The sequence below is a fragment of the Lactuca serriola genome, chromosome 8 (genome assembly GCF_051521515.1).
Source record: "Lactuca serriola cultivar US96UC23 chromosome 8, Lser_US96UC23_V15, whole genome shotgun sequence".
Classification (NCBI taxonomy): Eukaryota; Viridiplantae; Streptophyta; class Magnoliopsida; order Asterales; family Asteraceae; genus Lactuca; species Lactuca serriola.
Genome location: NC_136415.1, coordinates 190,281,474 through 190,299,452, shown reverse-complemented (window position 1 = coordinate 190,299,452; position 17,979 = coordinate 190,281,474). Strand labels below are relative to the sequence as shown.

At 35.5% G+C, this 17,979-nt stretch overlaps 1 pseudogene across 2 annotated transcripts; it reads right to left on the bottom strand.

The window, feature by feature from the left end:
• Positions 1-6,108: 6,108 nt before the first annotated feature.
• On the bottom strand, positions 6,109-10,355 carry LOC145068411 (protein ETHYLENE INSENSITIVE 3 pseudogene; annotated as a pseudogene). 2 transcript variants are annotated; one of them, XR_013688978.1, is made up of 2 exons: positions 10,252-10,355; positions 6,109-7,853 (listed from the first exon to the last, which is right to left on the bottom strand). The product of XR_013688978.1 is annotated as a protein ETHYLENE INSENSITIVE 3 pseudogene, transcript variant X1 (transcript). The 2 variants fall into 2 exon arrangements; XR_013688979.1 differs by having other exon boundaries at positions 6,109-7,744; positions 10,252-10,343.
• Positions 10,356-17,979: the final 7,624 nt, after the last annotated feature.

Here is a 17,979-nt window from a genome sequence, read left to right as displayed (position 1 = left end):
TATTAGAAATAGAAGAAGTAAAAGGTAATCGGGCATGTTTTCCAAGATGACAATAATTATATGAAATAGTGTTAGAGTCTTTATTACATGCAATAGATATATTTTAATGTAAAAAACTGAAGAACGGGAGGACCGAGGTGGCCAAGATTTAGTGTCATAAGGTGGGTCTGTAAGCAAGGAAGGCTAACTGAACTGAAAGCTTTAAGACAACAAGGTAAAGGTCAGTCGAGCTATCGCACCTAAGAAGGACACGAGTTTGAAAATCCTTCATATAAAAACAAAATTTATCAAATTTAATTGTGCCATCATTATCAATAGTAAATTGACGAAAGAGAATAAGTTTTTTATGATGTCGGGAGTAACAAGAACATTATGAATGTGAAGGGGACGATGTGAGGAATGTAAGTTGGTGTGACCAGAGCGATTAACAGGAATGGTGGACCTATTCTCAATAAGAACAAAATTATAAATACTTTTATTGCTAAAAGACTTGAGAATACATGAATTCGAGGCCAAGTGAGAAGTCGCTCCCTTGTCCATCTACCACGTCGAGTTGGGGATGAGAAATGGACATCAACTTATTGCTTGAGCAATATTAGTGGGTTGATCCATTTGAGTTGGGGAGAACTACAACCACGGTGAGGACAACTCCTGAGTAACAACACCATAAAAGGCAACGGGCGTTTGCGGAGGACCTCTGGAAGTGGGGTTGTGGCCCAAAAGACCCTGTTGACTAGCAGGGGAAGGCTACCACGAGGCAGGAGGCTAATGGTGATGTGGTTGTTGATGCAGAGCAAGAGAGAGGAGGTTTCCATGGGACAGGAGGCCATCTGAAACCAACTTACATAGGAGGAAAGTAGGGCCACAACAACAATAGGTAAGGTGACTGCAGAGGATGAGAGGCAGCAACTGTTGGTGGCTATCGACGGTTGTCTCATGATCTATTATGATTATTGTAACGATTCTCTTGATTCCAGGTTGCCACTATTGTTGTGATTTTAAGGTAAATATTGAGAGCCCAAAAAAAGAACTGTGGGTGCAGATGCATGATCGAAATGAATGACATGGCCAGGAATAACGTTACTCCTCCAAAAGTAAGATGGATTTTGCTTGAAGCACAGTTGGAATAATATCCTTGTGGCGAATAACGGTAGCAATGTGATCAAATTTTAGTGATACCGTTAAGGATGTGACCAACACGGGTACTTTCTGAGACCGAGGAGCCGATGTAAGCAAACAAATTTTCCGTGACCATCTTTTCATATAATTCGTTTATGGAACGATCTCTTATAGACACGAGAAGTTCATTGCCAAGCTCAATAACACATGTATCTTTGTTATTGAGAAAAAGCTTCAATCAAAAGCCATAGAGAGTTAGACGTAGAGTTGGGTTTTGTGACCATCTTGAGAAGGGATTAGGTTAAAGTCCTGTATATCCACATATTGATAAGAGAATTAAGAGTGTGCCATTCAGATTCATTGTCGTCGATGGGTTGAGATGAACCATCCAAGTGACCAAGAACTCCAAAATTGATATAATGGGTTTGGAAAAGTTCTTGCCAAGAATCATAGTTAATGTTATTCAATTCGAGAATGAGTGTGACAAAGGCTTTAATGTTAGTGATGGGCTGATGGCATAGGGTTTCAAGTTAGTAGCAACATTAGGATTAAGCTCAGCCATGGCGGAGAAAGGAGAAGAAGTTCACAGTGAGTAAGATAATGGGGGAGATTGTTTATAAAGACGACAGTAGCAATGGAGAAGAAGAAAGATGGTCGATAGTGATTTTGGAGCGACACAAAGGGAGTATCGACAGAGGCGAGAAAAACATATGGAGTCGTTTACAACTCTGATACCATATTAGGTTTAGAATATTTTCTCATAATGAACATTTCTATTCTATTAGGTATAAATATACAGTACAACGATATACAATAGACTAACATGAACGAGGCTAAAGTATCAACAATACATAGGCTAACAATACAACATAAATATATACACTAACATTAAGGTATGGTAAGCCAATACCTTAACTAATAGAATAAGGGCTCATTTTCATTAAGACTGCCAAATATTAGTTATATACTCTCCTAGATAAATAAAAACAATAACTTGTTGTTAATAGGTTGCTTTTTGTTAGTAGTTAAATTTGGTCCTAATTAGTTATACTACCGGATTTCCCGGGACCGTACTTATACACACTGTTCAGTATTTAGTCATAACTTTGATCTCCAAATGTATTTTGGTACTAGTACAAGTGTTGGACCAATTTCACCCCTAGCTAGATTCGGCGTAGCGGAATATATGGTAAAGATAAATGAGAAGTTGAGTATATTTTTAAATGATCACTTTGGCATGAATAACTTAAGATCAACTTGAGAGGCTATAGTGGATACGCGTTGGATAACTGAGGTGTCGGTTTAGAGTCCGGTAGGAAGGTTTTCCCTTTCACTTGCAAATGTGTTTCTGGTTGGAAATATGTGTGCACGGAATTTCTAAGCCAAGGTGGAAAGTTGTAGAATTTATGACTTAAAATAAAGTCTAGGGTCTATTTGATAAATAAGAGAAAAGTCAAAAAATGACTTGACTTTTGACCTTTTTAACATATAAGTATATAAAAGTGTGTAAACAGAAATAGGTATGTTCACTATTTGGATAAAACCGAATTATCCATATGGACAATTTGGATTGGACTATTTGATTCGGATATTCGGATTTTTGGATTGGTTTTCAACAAAATCAAATTATTATTTTGGATTTCGGATTGGTCTTGGCTTATAAAATAAGAACCGAATAGTCCAAAAAAACCGAATAAAGATTTATTATTTATCTATTTTATATATATATATATATATATATATATATATATATATATATATATATATATTGTAATTTATTTTTTCAAATAAGTTGAAAATGTTTCACCCGATAAAAAAACATTGATATGTATTTTCTCTCAAAATTTTTGTATCTATAAAATATTTAACTATAATATATCTTCTTTCTTATTAGTTGTTTATAAATTTCAAATAACAACTAAATTATTTGTTTTTGCTTCTTGTGTAAAGTTGGTTAATATTAAAATTATATGTCGTTTTAAATGTTTCGGTTTTGAAAACCAAATTATAAAAACCGATCCAACCGAATTGTAATTAGATCAGATCGGATCGGGATTTGAATTTAGTTTGGACAAATCGGATCCATCTTTTGAAAACCGAAATCAATTTGGATTTACTTGATTGGATCGGATCAAACCGATCCATCCAAACGAACACCCCTAAACAGAAAGCTCTTTTGAATTGTTCCTTCATGTTACATATCCATCAAAGATGAGAAACAACTTTGTTTCTTTGTTCTAATTAGGGAAATCTTTAGCAAAATCATAATATTTTACCTTAATTTATGAAAAGTTCCAAACCAAAATTTGTTTATGAAAAAACATGAATTACAGGTAAAAATGACGATTTGACCATTTTCCCGGTTTACCGGTTTCATTACGTATTCGGTTCTATTAAAGTCTCATTATTTTACCATAATTTACGAATAAATCTCAAATTAAAATTAAGTGATGATTTGACCATTTTCTCCTTATAACATATATATTGTCAGTTTTATTGTTGACTTGGATGTCTAGTTAGTAAATGAGCTGATGAGGTGAATATGTTGGGTTATATAATGTTATGTTCACCATAAAATTTGAAATCATGATATACTGTATATTTTTGGAATATAAATACATCCAACAAAGACTGCATTAATTACATAAACTGGCAACAACTTCGTCATTTTTTAAGTTTATAAGAACTTTCGGAAGCACATATTTTACCGGTTTCATTGCTGAACCGGATACATAATCATAAATGAGCCGATGAGATGAATATCAAATTTTCCGATAAATGTAGCATTACATAACTCATCATATTCATCTTATCAGCGCATTTAATTATTAGGCGTTCGGGTCAACAATTGAACCGATAAAATGTGTTATATGGAGAGAATGGTCAAATCTTCATTTAATTTGAATTTGGGACTTATTCGTACGTTATGGTGGAATAACGAGACTTTAATTAAACACACTAAGTGATTAAACCGGTAAAACGGAAAAAATGGTCAAATCGTTATTTTTACCGGTAATTTGTGTTTCTTCATAAATAAATTTTAGTTTGAGACTTTTTCGTAAACTATGGAAAAAATTTAGGATTTTTCTAGAAAATTTTCTTCTAATTATTCCACAAAGGCCTAAACATAGTTTTAACCATATGCAATAAAATTGTTATGATACACAAATAAATAAAATACATTGTTATTTCATAAATTTATCTCAAAGAAAAACAAACCAAATTTGAATACCACATGGTCAAATCATCCATGATGAAAGTTCCGATCTTCGGTTCAAGTCCATAGTTTTAATTTGATCGTGAAAACTACAATTTCAAAATCAAACCAAATTCCAATTCTAATTCATCAACCTGTAGGATAAATCCTGAAATTCTAGTTCTCTTTAATTCACGTTTAGACTTTCTTTTGTTCCAAACAAAGACTGAACCACCATTAATTACTAGGACAAACCGATCGAACACAAAGACTTAATAAAAAACCATTGATTTAAAAAAAGGCAATTAATTAGTAGATTTGCAAAATTATAAATAGTTTTTTGTTATGAATAGCTTTTTGGATTTGGAGTTTTTTTTTTTATGGCTTTTTCTTAAAAACTAAAAGCAATAAGTATTAAAAGTTATGTCCACCCAAAGAAAAGACAAAATTGCAAAAATGGTCCCTGTGGTATGCAAATTTTTAGGGTTTTAGTCCAAACAGTGACTTTTTTGGTTTCGTAGTCCTTTTGGAATGGTTTGTATGTGAAAATGGTCCCTCCGAAAATTGAAATGACTATAATACCTTTGGGATATTTATTTTTCATTTTTCTTTCATTATTCTTAAAATTTAATATTTATTTATTTATTTTAACAATTAAAAAAAATAAAAAAGGGTCCACCTCTCTCTCTCTCTCTCTCTCTCTCTCTCTCCAGTTTCAATACCCAAAGATACAACCCACCATCATCTTCTTCATGACCCTCGTCTTTTTCAAACCCTAACTCCTCACCACCATCTCTCCTTCCAGTCACCAAAATCAACTACCAACACCACGATCTACAGTAGCAGCGACAGTGGGCGGTGATCTGCAGATTTGGTGAGTTCCCAGTTTACCCACCTAGATCGTATAAGGATATGGTGGTGTCGGAGATCTACAGTAGCAACGACAGTGGGCGGTAATGGCAGCTTCGCTGCTTCCACTTCCTGTTCCGACGAGCTCGATGAGGATGGAGGCAAACTGAGATGGGTACGACGGAGGGAAGAAGCAGCGGTGGATGGTCGTGGGTGGCAGGCCTTGGTTGCCTTGCTATCTTCTTCGTTTTCTGGGCAGCAGGTCATCGAGAGGGAGGTAGTAGGAGATAGGATGAGGTTTGATGTTGTTTGGTGGTGATTCACAGTGATCAAAGTCACCGGTGGTGGTTATTGATGGAGGCAACGACGATTCTTGATGGGTTTTGGTGGCAAGCTCCCAAAACCGGAGGAAGGTAGTAGATGGTGGTGTTTTGAAGCTTGCTTGACGGATTTTGATGGCGGGGATATAAGGTGGAGTTGTGGTGGATGGGTTCAAAAGAAAGAGACAAAGACAAATGCTTCACCTTTTTGAGTAAACCACAGTGGACCAGAAAAGAATTCAACAGGTTTTCTTGAGAGAGAGAGAGAGAGAGAGAGAGAGAGAGAGAGAGAGAGAGAGAGAGAGAGAGAGAGAGAGAGAGAGAGAGAGAGAGAGAGAGAGAGAGAGAGAGAGAGAGAGAGGTGGGACCTTTTTTATTTTTTTAATTGCTAAAATAAATAAATAAATATTAAATTTTAAGAATAATAAAAAATAAATACCCCAAGGGTATTATAGTCATTTTAATTTTTGGAGGGACCATTTTCACATACAAACCACTCCAAAAGGACTACGAAACCAAAAAAGTCACTGTTTGGACTAAAACCCCAAAAATTTGCATACCACATGGACCATTTTTACAATTTTGTCCAAAGAAAACGATAATAAAATGCACAAAAAAAAAATATAAACATTCACAAAACCATAACATAAAACATCGTTCAAACACAATTCTAGAAGAAACAGAAACGAAAATCCTAAATGTTTCATAGTACTAACGAGTATAGCAACTTAGTATTTTAGTAATACGGGTCTTCAAAGGTACCACATAGACGCATCTTGAGGAGAAAATGACGATTGTGCCCCAAATCTGAAGTCAAGGGTATTATTGTCATTTGAATTCAGGTTGTTCCCGGAATCGAAACCAGAATTTGGTCCAAAGAAACCGTCATTGAGCTGGATTTGATCAAGATTCCCACAGTTGAAGCTTCCATTGGTTTGTTGAAGATTCGTTTCATAGAATGTCATGAGATCAGAAATCAGTTTTTGACCATCTTCCGGAAGTCCAAGCTCCAAAACACCACCACCGCTGCCACCACCACCACCGTATGGCGGTGGTGGTGCAGCGAGCTTAGTTTGATCAAACGATGGCATACCAAACACAGGCACTTTCTCAATATTGTTCATTTGAAAGTTTAGGTTTCCGCTCATCTGGTGGTTGTTTCTTGCAGATGTGCCATGAAACCCTGGCGGCAGGTGGTGGTTATCGGTACTACTGGATGGTCGTTTTCTTTTCAGAGTAAAATTCTCAGACGAGTCAACAATCTCCCCTTTAACTAGAACAACCGGAATCGGCTCATCAGCCACACCTTCAACATCATAATCACCAAAATCACTGATCGGAAAACACCCACCGCCGCCGCCGCCACTTCCCGGAGGACAGCTGTCGGGATACAAATTCCGGCAAAGCGCCTCCTCTTGATTAACAACCGCAATCCACGTGGCGCTTTCTTTAGCAGTCATTTTATCTTGTAAACATTTCGACTGCCTAACAAGTTTCCTAATCTTATCAATCTCCGGCGACATATGCTTAATCACTGCCATCAAAACATTAACTTTCCACGCCTTTTTTAAATCATGCGGCTTCTTATACGGTGGCGGCGGTTCCCTCGTCATCCCGGCTTCCACCCACCACTTCTCATCTCCGGTCGGCCACCAAGGCGGCGCAACACCTTTCTCCAACGGAAACCGCCGCTGTGGCGGGTCACAATGCTGCATCAAAGCCGACAAAAGCGACCCAAGTGTGGTGTCTTGAAGCTCTTGTAATGTGTGTGGTGTTGACACCACCACCAGCGGCGTTAAACTCTCCGGGAAGTTGTCAGCCTGGTGTTTGGCGATGGCGGCAGGACCGTTTTTATCAAACCGGACTTTTTCTTTCCACCATGGCCGGAGATTGTCGGAAGCTCCGGTCACCGGTTTACCGTTTTCTGGGATGATTCCGTATACGAACCCCTGAGCTTTACAAACTTCCATCATTTTTAACATATATTTCAAGATTCCATCTTGGGCCCTTGACATTTTTTTTCTTCTAGCTTGTTCTTGAGATTGCTGATGTTTTTGGACATTGATACTTCTTTTTAAACTATTTTGCTCTTTTAAACGTCTTAAAAGTATTTTGTCCTGCCACATTCTCTTTTCAAGCTCATTAATGTCCGTTTCTTCGTCATCACTGTAATCGTCTTCCATTGATGGCCCTTGTGTTGTGGTTTCAGTCTCTAGTGGAGGAGAAGATAAAAAATCGAAGCTTTCACAAAACCCCATTTCTTCAAACATCATCGACATATATTCAGCAAATTCGTATGAATGCAATCTAGATTTAATATTGGGTTCTTATTTAAAATCTTTAAACAATGATCTCAATCGGATATCCTACTGAAACAATCAGTCCATTTAGAATCAATAATGGTTAAATGCATATTTATGCAATGAAGTTTCACCTTCTTCCAAGGTTTTTGAAGCAATGTTTCATTTTAGGAACGAGATTTTAAGAGCGTAATGTTTCTGGTTTTTACACTGTTGCATAATTCGTTCAGTTGCATAAATAAGAAAGAAAAGTGCATTGCTGCATAAATTTGTAAAAAAGAGAAACATTGTTGCATAAATAAACATATATAGAGCAAAATAAAGAAAAACACTTGTAAAATTACCAAAAAGTGTATACTTCACCAAAATAGCACTTTTGACCAAGTTATAGAAATATAAACTCGATTAATCGGGCTGAATTAAGGTAATTAGATAACTAGATAATCATGTACGTATTCAAAGTTAGGAAAAATTAAATGGTTTTACATTTATTTCAAAAATTATCTTATTGTAAATTCTTACCAGCTTCTACAAAATTTGATTATCTTAAGAAAATCAAAATCATAATGGATTTTTACCTAATAAGTAATAGCTTATATGCAAGAAACACCAACTTACTTCCATTGGTTTGTTTATGATAACGCCCTACTTTGATTCCTTCATCTTATAGCATTGTATTTTGAAGAATTTACCAATTGTAGTAATGTAATCTAAATTCAAAATAATTTACAATGCTATAAGTGGGTAGATGGTTTATAATACCCTCATAAGACAAACATTGAAGGCACGATACTATATTTGGCTAGATTTTTCAAAGTGAAATTCCTTAATAAGAAAATAAATTGCAAGTATAACTGTATAATAAAAGAAATGAAAATAGGATGCTATAATACATAGAGAAATGAAAAATAAGTTCATATTTCTTGCATAATTGCATCCAGCCTTTTATAATTGTTCCAACTTCGGTTTAAAGTTTAAACCGACATCCAAAACACCCCCTAAAGTCAAATAGCCACAATTGATTTTCTAAAGATACAAAGGAAACACCATGGTTTGTGCTTAACATTTTTATCAAGATTCATTTATATTATTACTAGGTATGAGACCCGTGTATTATACGGGTTTATTTAAAAAAAATTAAATATTAAATTAAAGTGTAAACATAAAATATTTTGTAATGTACAACTTTTAAAATAAGAAAGGAATAAAACATATTTATTGCAATTTAATATCATATATGATATTTAATACTTTAAATATATAAGTATATGATTTTAATTTTAAAAACTGAAGCAAATAAAAAATTGACAAGTGGATAATATTTATTTCAAAAATACCACAAAATGACAAATGTCAAAACTCATAAGAGATTGACATATGACAAAAAAAAACCTTCATTTATTAAGAAGGATTTCCGAATTTTAGAAAGAAATATGATTTGTTTGCAATGAAAACTTAGGTCATCTCCAACCCAACATCAAATCCAATTTTTTACTTACGAATGTGTAAACCGAAAAGTCTATATGCGGACTCATTCTATTTACTAAACCATTTTTGTGTTATTCTATTCATTTACATTAAAATGATGTTAAAGTTTCATGTGTTACTTTTAGCCCCTCAAGTTTCAAGTTTTTTAAATATGACTAGTTATATTTTAAATGTAATAATTATTAGTTATAATATTATGTTAAATATTAAATTTGATATTAATTATCATAAATATAGAACTTAATCTTTATGTTTCGATACAATAAAATAAATATAGTTTTTCTTATTCCACAAATGTTGATTTAATAAAATAACAAGTCAATGCGAATTAATAATATAGAAATAATTTATTTGGTTATAATTTTGTAATAATCTTTTATAAAGTTTATACTACAACAACAACAACCAAAAAAAACAAGATGTAAGTGAATATGTAAAATATGTCACATCCCAAGTTCAAGGATAAAATATATAGATTTAATAGTAGAATAAGATGAGAATATCGTCCCTTACAAAAATCATTTTTACGTAATGTAAGGGCTTGAACAATTTTAAAAGTGAGAGAAAACCAGCATTTTAACAAATATATTCAAAGAAATGAGCCTAACACTTGATCGAACTGATGACTAAATTTCAGTCAAAACCAAAACATTATATTTTTTTATTGAGTTAAATTCATAACTTCATTTTTTTTATTATAAATGGATCAAACACACCACAAAGTTCTGTTCTTCCTGTTTTAACAGAACAAATAAGAAACACAAAATCCCACAGAAACAACTACAAGATAACAAGAAGCTTAAAGGAATCAAACAATCCATCAAAATTCATAAAGATTTTACAATCAATCACAAACCCCCAGGTCAAATTACACTAAAATCAACACAAGGGTTTCATGTTCCATCAAAAAAATTGATAATTTATTCACGGAATCAAAAGGGTATCAAGAAAAAAAATTCAGAAAGATGAAAGAACTCACAAGCTTTATGTGTTTTAAGTTTTTGCTTAGCTTGAAGGCATCTGAAGACGAAGAAAGAATGCTGCGTACAATCTGTGTGTGCTCTTGGCACACATCGAAGGAAATGAGAATAAAGTTGAATAATAAGATATATATATATATAAAGGCAAGAGGGGGGAATCATGATTTAATGATATTTGTGCTTTTAAAATGAATAAAATTACAAATAACTATTTATAAAGATATTTTTATCTTTATTTCCATTTTGGTTATTATATTTAAATTTTTTTAAAACCGTTATAAAAATCAATGAATTTATTTCTAAAGTAAATCAAGTAAATGTTGCATCATGATATTTTAGATATTTTCTTTTTATGGACATGATGGGTTTAAGCAAAAGTTGAAGGGTTAATAACATAAATGTCATTTTTGTACAATCGTACAAATCAGAGTTGAGGTTAATGATGAAAGATAAATAACAACGTTGTTAGAATAAGGAAACTATATATAGTCGGGCTTTAACCTCCGACCTCATTTAGGATTTCTAACTTATTAGTGATACTACAAATATGAAGGGACATCAGAAATCTTTTTTTTTATGATTAAAGTAAACTCCACGATGAATCAACTATAGATTTATAACTTCTCACTAATAGTACAAATATAAAGGGAAATCATATATATATATATATATATATATATATATATATATATATATATATATATATATATATATATATATATATATATATATATATATAGGGTTAGGTTATTTTGTTCTCACTATCTATTGTGTGCATGTAAGATTGATTCTGGACCAATCATTTTAGTTATTTTAAGAAAATAATTAATGCATATTACATGTTGAAGATATAATGAATATTAATTAAATTTTCAACATTTAATATGTATTATTTACTTTTTTTAAAATAACTAAAATGATTGGTCTAGAATCAATCCTATATGCACACAATAGATTAAAAACATTTGAACCTAATACACACTCTCTCTCTCTCTCTCTCTCTCTCTCTATATATATATATATATATATATATATATATATATATATATATATATATATATATATATATATATATATATATATATATATAAAATGACGGTAAATCCATACGAGTCAACTTTGCTGATGTATAGAGACCTTTGGATATACACAATTCCATGCAAATCATCCCCAAAAATGGAGACATGGTATCATCGAAGATTTGAAGCATGTGGAAATAGAACATGTGGTAACTCTTTTGGAATGTTTATCTCAAGTCTTTTTACCACTAAATCATTCAACAGATGATTGCATAAGATATTTGTTATAGATAGTTTGGTTTAAGTCATAATCTTAAGTCTTTAAACATGGTTAGGTCGCATGGCTGTCGATTCAATGAAATAAGATGAGTTTTTTTGGATGTTTTGTTAGTGATTGAATTAGGTTCATGAATTTCAGATGTTAACTATGAAATTTGGTTTATAATAACATTTCATAAAAAATATAAATATAGAATCATAGTCCGACATAGTAACATGTGTAGGAGATGAAGCAGTTATGATGTATTGATGTCCATATGACATAGGCTTATCAAGAAATAAAAATTGAATCCATCATATATTCTCTAAGTGATCTTCATGTCATTGACCTAATGTGATTTATGCGATGGATTATGAATCATTATTCTACTTCTTTACTAGGTGTAAAACTCGTGTATTACACGGGTTGATTAAAGAAAAATAAAATACTAAAATGTAAATAATAAATATTTTTAAAATAAAATTTTGAAATAAAAAATGAAGAAACATATTAATTGCAATTTATTATAATATTTATTATATTTGATACTTTACATATATAAGTATAAGATTATGTGGCTTTTTAATTTTATTGAAAAAAAACCATAAATTCACATGCGGGTATTATTTATTTAAAAAATATCACAAAATGACAAGTGTTAAAATGATTGACATGTGGCAAAGTTATCTTCATTTATTATAGTAAATAAGGAATGAATTTATTTCTTTATAAGGAATGAATTTATTTACTTCTATAAAAGGCAAGGGAAAATTCATGAATTTATAAGATGGTTGGGTTTAAGTCATCGTCTCAACCATGGTTAGGTCACATAGTAATCACTTTGATGCATGTAAAGGCAAGATAATGTTACACAATGTATGGTTGTAGTGCGACAACACGTATAATAGCTTTTGTATTGTTTCACCTAACCATGGTCGTAATGTGACTAACAATAAACTTAACCACGGTTAAGTCGTTACCCATCGGTAAGATTGTGCATTTAAATTTATGTTTAACGTATAGTATGTCTGAGAAGTGAGAATCATATAAATTAGATTTTTAAATAATGTTTAAAGGAACATATAAGCTACAAATCTATGGATTTTAAAATAAATAGATCCCATACAATGTTTATAAATATTCATAGGGTTATTATATTTTACAATGATTTATAGCATGTGACTATTGTAATTAATTATTTGTACATATGTAAAAATCTCCATAATCTATAGTAGGCTTTTTGGACTAGAATGTAACAACTTTTCTAAAACAATGACTAAAGAGAGATATTTTGCATAACTTTTGACTAAAAGTATAAAAGGTGATAAATAATAGTATAAACTAAGGGGTAAATACTAAAAGTATAAAAGCTTTTGTTTCATATAGATTATAATGCAATACTATAGAAGATAGCTATTGTTGGTTCATGCTCATTCCTCACACCATTGTTGAGTGGAGTACTCGACTTCTTAAAGAAATTTATGTGGCTAAAATATAAAGTTTAAGACCTTGATTAGAAATAGAAAATGGTGTGAACATTGCCTATATCTACCAATTAAACGATACCAACGTACTTACATTTTTCTTTTATAACATCAATGTATTTTTTTTATAAACAATAGCTAGATTTGTCTTTGTCTTTAAATATAACTAAGTTGTACATTATTTATGGATGAAAAACTATAAGAGCAATTTCCAACCCACCTTTTGAAATAGAGTTACTTTTTTTTTTTATAAATATAAATTAGTACTTTTCAACACATTTTATTTTTACAAGAATTATATAGTTAAGAATAGTAAACTACAATCTTAGAGTTATAATATTGGGTAAATTACACCGTTACACCAATCGTTCCTCGTATAGGTGCCAAAAAGCACATTCAATTTCTATTTTCAAAAATTAACTAAGACGGTCCCTTATTTGTCTTAAACTTACACGCATCATCCCTATTGATATGAAAAGACTAATTTGCCCTTAGTTAATTCATTTTTCCTTTTTTTATTTCTTTATCGGTTTAAATTAAAAAAAAATACATAATAATAATAAAACAAGGGTAAACAAATATCCCCCCCTCCGGCACAACCACCTATCACTGATGACTCCTCCGACACCACCACATATCAGCGTCACCACCTCCAACACCACAGTCTATCACCGCAAACACCTTCCCCTTTCCTTTCCCCAATTTTCTTCTACCTTTGTCTCTTTCTTCTCACCCATTCCCATTAACCATCCAAAACCCCAAATCAGTGTACCAAAATCAGACCCCAAACCACAACCCTTATCTTTGTTCTCTCCCTCTGCCTTAAGAACACCAATGACCATCAAAACTACCAATTTCAATGTAACATCCCAAAGTCAGAATCAAGAGTTCAGGGGGTAAAAGTGTAAGTTGGAAGAAAGGAACTCGACGAGTAGGAGCTTCAACCCGTCGAGTCTAAGCGGGTGCCAGGCACATGTTAAGTGACCGGACTCGCCGAGTCAGAGGCTGGACTCGAAAAGTCCGTGCTGGAATGAGAAACCCTAATTCCTGGGGTTTCCACCCTATATAAGGAACCTTAAGCCCCACCCCAGCCTCTTTAGCACCTCCTTTGATGTCCAGAAGCTTTCCCCATCATTTTCAAACCCTAATATGAGAGTGAGAGGGATTTAAGTGTTTTGTGGAGCTTGGAGAAGAAGGATACTTGATGCAAGAGTTGGTAGGATCATAGAGGAGCGAAGTGGATCTGATTTCCTTGCTTGTTGGCACCAGATTAGAGGTAAAAAGTTGTTGCCTTGGCTTGGTTGTGCTTAGTTTGTTCATGAATGAAGTTTTAGGGCCAAATTGTCATATATGAGTCTCTTTTCGAGTTTTGGGTTCAGATTTGTGGTTGCTACTACAGATCTAGAATGGTCTTGACTCATGAATCTAGAAAGTGATAGCTTTAGGGCTTGTTTGAGAGTGTCCTTGCCTTAAACCTTCATTTTAGCTTGTTTAGAGCTTGTTGAACCTTGCATGCACGTAAAGTTGGAAACTTTATGTGTGAATCTGGCCCTAGGAGTCCAGATCTATGTATTGGAAGCATTAGAATGGCCTGAAATCGTCTGGATGAAGATGTCACGTCTGGACTCGGCGAGTCACATGGGTGCACTCGGCAAGTTGTATGATTATGTGCATGGACTTGGCGAGTTGGAAGAACAACTCGTTGAGTCTATTGAAGATTTCCTTGGACTCGGCGAGTCTGTTCTTGGACTCAGCGAGTCTGGTCGTAAGGTCCTAACCTTTTGGTTGAGCGGTGAATCGGTGAGTCGAGGGACGACTCGGTGAGTTGAGCAGGAAGTGACTCAGAGTTGGTTGGACTCGGCGAGTCTTGGGGTGACTTGGCGCGTTGAGTCGTTGATTGGGAGTTTCTGAGTATAGGGACTCGATGAGTCGGCGGGTTGACTCGGCGAGTAGAGTCAGTCAGGAAGGTTGACTTTGACTGAGGACTTTGACTTTGACCAAGAGTTGGCCAGTTGAATTCCAAGGGTATTTTGGTAATTATTGGTATTTATTGAGTTCAGTCTTTTGGTATTATCGGTGGTGGAGTTCGTGTCGGAGGTTGGAGCAACGTGATCTTATCTTTTCAGTCAGCAGTTGCGAGGTGAGTTATCCTCACTATATCGACAGGGTCTAAGGCACCAAGGCCGGCCCTTTATCGGGTTGTAATTCGGGTATCGTTGTTATGTTATTGCTTTCCTATGTTTGCATCCTGGTAGTTAGGATGGTATATGTTAGAGACCTGGTTAAGGTCGGTATCCTGGTATATAGGATGATGCTATGCTAGTGACCGATATAGGTCGGTATCCTGGTTAGCATGATGTTATGTTATGTGATCTGCTAGATCGTTTTGATTGGATGTGAATTGTTATATGATTGTATGTTTATGTGCATATGGTTGTTGGACTGGGGTTGGGTTGAGGCGGGTCCTGTTTTGTGTTGTAAGCCAACATACCCAGGGCGGACCGGTTATCCCGGAGGCCCAACGAGTGGTCCGGATAGGCTGTAGGACCCAAGAGGGAGGACCAGACGTGCCAAGGCTCGGGGAGTGGACCAGGTCGACTGAAGGCCCGATGCGGGCGGATCAGTCATACTGTAGACTCGGAGAGTAGACCAGGTGGACTGACGGTGCGGGCGGACCAATCACACTGTAGACTCGATGTATATGGCTAGACTCAGAGAGTGGATCAGGTGGATTGAAGGCCCGGTGCGTGTGGACCAATCACACTGTAGAATCGATGTATATGGCTAGACTCGGAGGGTGGACCAGGTGGACTGAAGGCCCGGTACGACGGACTAGTCACACAGTAGACCCGAAGTGCATGGTTGTTTTGTGTTCTGTTATGATATGACATGTTATGTGTATGGTATATGTGGTTGGTATTTTGGGGGTATCTAACTAAGCTTTCGGGCTTACAGTTGTGGTTTAAATGTTTCAAGTACTTCAGGAGACCGTGGCAAGGCAAAGGCGTGATCGTACCGCTCCTCATGTTTATGTATTATGATGTGGTTCTGGGAAGACTTTGATAATAATTGTATTGAAAACCTTTTTGTAATAACTTAACGGAACTCGGTTGATTTTGAAAAGTTTAAATTGGTTGGAATTTTTAGAGTGTTACATTCAATCTATGTGCTTTGTGGTGAAACTGTAACATCCAAAAATTTACAACCAATTTTAACATTTCAAAAACAACCCATATTCATTAAGTGATTACAAAAAGGTTTTCAGTTCATTTATTATCAGAGTATCCTAGAAACATCAACATAAAACTGAGGAGCAGTACGATCACGCCTTCGCCTTGCCACGTTCTCCTGAAGTACCTGAAACAATACACTGAAACTGTAAGCCCGAAAGCTTAGTGAGTTACCCCAAAAATACCAACCACAATACCACACACATATCATAAACTGAACAACCATGCATATCGAGTCTACAGTGTGACTGCTCCGCCTGCACTAGGCCTTCAGTCCACCCGGTCCACTCTCTCTCCGAGTCTACAGTATGACTGGTCCGCCCGCTCCTGGCCTTCAGTCCACCTGGTCCACTCTCTGAGTCTAAAGTATGACCGATTCGTCCGCACTGGGCCTTCAGTCTGTCTGGTCCACTCTCCGAGCCTCGGCACATCTGGTCCGCCCTCTTGGGGCCTTCAGCCTATCCAGACCGCTCGCTGGGCCTTCGGTCTAACCGGTCCGTCCTGGGTATGTTGGCCTACAGCACAAAGCAGGACCCGCCTCAACCCAACCCCATTCCGACAACCATGTGCACATAAACATATAATCATATAGCAATTTATAACTAATCAACCGATCTAGTAGATCACATAACATAGCATCATCCTAACCAGGATACCGACCTAACCGGTCACTAGCATAGCATCATCCTATATACCAGGATACTGACCTTAACCAATTCTCTAACATATACCATCCTAACTACCAGGATGCAGACATAGCAAAGCAATAACATAACAACAACTATCTGTATTTCCATTCGATAAAGGGTCGGCCTTGGTGCCTTAGACCCTGTTGATATAGTGAGGATAACTCACCTGCAACTGCCAACTTTTAAGAAATAGGATCACGCTGCTCCGACCACCAGCACGAACTCCAGCACTGAACATTACCAATCAACCACCATTCATGAATCAATAATGAAATAGCTTAAGGAGGATGTTCCTTACCCCTGAAATGTGCCCAAACAGAAGTAGATTCCAGATCTACCCAAGCCCCTTGATGATGGCCTCCAAATCCCCAAGCTTCTTACACCAAATTTCTCTTACAAGCTCTAATTCTTCATCAATGGAGTCACACACACGAGATGAGGGTTTATGGATCTCAAATGGGTAGCAAAGAGGCTGAATGTGGGTTATAATGTGCTTTATATAGGGCAAAATCCCCGGATTAGGGTTTTCTCCCTTCAGCACCAACTCGTCGAGTCCAGCCGCCGACTTGCCGAGTTGGTCACTTAACACGTGACCAGAACCGCGACTCGACTCGCATAGTCTACCCATCGACTCGCCAAGTCGACCTTCCTTATTTACACTAAGAACCCTGAACTTGCACTTCTGAACTCGGGGTGTTACAATTGTCCCCCACTTAAATTAGGCTTCATCCTCGAAGCCTGCAGCAACACATTTCCAGATAATACTCCCACATTACAGCTCCTGGTCGCAACCGACGCAGGTTCCTTTAAATACTATTAACAAATATCAATAAAACCCAACTCTTCCCTTACAGAGTCATGAAACTTGCTTCAAACCAACCGTCGACTTCTTCCTTTTAATGATAAATGCATCAACTAAGTATCACCCGATGACACTTCCATCATTCCAACTCACCCAATCACTTGCCTCTTACAAAAGTTGGGCATCACTATAGACCACCGGGTCCTGACCCGGTACCAAACTGCTATCCCTTTCCTCGACTGGC